Source organism: Theropithecus gelada, chromosome 20, assembly GCF_003255815.1.
Source record: "Theropithecus gelada isolate Dixy chromosome 20, Tgel_1.0, whole genome shotgun sequence".
NCBI lineage: Eukaryota > Metazoa > Chordata > Mammalia > Primates > Cercopithecidae > Theropithecus > Theropithecus gelada.
The window spans coordinates 51,648,655-51,649,318 of NC_037688.1; the positions used below are offsets into that span (position 1 = coordinate 51,648,655).

At 54.7% G+C, this 664-nt stretch overlaps 1 protein-coding gene across 2 annotated transcripts in view; it reads left to right on the forward strand.

Annotated features, from left to right (window-relative positions):
* The window catches only part of UNKL (unkempt family like zinc finger), a 50,675-nt gene that overhangs the window by 13,091 nt on the left and 36,920 nt on the right, over window positions 1–664 (forward strand). The window lies entirely within an intron of this gene.

Consider the following 664-nt stretch of genomic DNA (forward strand, 5'->3'; position numbering starts at 1 on the left):
TTTTTTTTTTTTTTTTTTTTTTTTTGAGACGGAGTCTCGCTCTGCCGCCCAGGCTGGAGTGCAGTGGCCAGATCTCGGCTCACTGCAAGCTCCGCCTCCCGGGTTCCCGCCATTCTCCTGCCTCAGCCTCCCGAGTAGCGGGGACTACAGGCGCCCGCCACCTCGCCCGGCTAGTTTTTTGTATTTTTTTAGTAGAGACGGGGTTTCACCGTGTCAGCCAGGATGGTCTCGATCTCCTGACCTCGTGATCCGCCCGTCTCGGCCTCCCAAAGTGCTGGGATTACAGGCTTGAGCCACCGCGCCCGGCCTGGATGTTACTTCTTTCTTTTTTTCTTTTCCTTTTTTGTTTTGTGGAACGGAATCTCGCTCTGTCACCCAGGCTGGAGTGCAGTGGCGTGATCTCGGTTCACTGCAAGCTCCGCCTCCCAGGTTCACACCATTCTCCTGCCTCAGCCTCCCGAGTAGCTGGGACTACAGGCGCCCACCACCACACCGGGGTTTTTGTTTTGTATTTTTGGTAGAGACGGGGTTTCATCGTGTTAGCCAGGATGGTCTGGATCTCCTGACCTCGTGATCTGCCTGCCTCGCCCTCCCAAAGTGCTGGGATTACAGGCGTGAGCCACCGCGCCTGGCCTGGATGTTATTTCTTTTTTTTTTTTTTTTT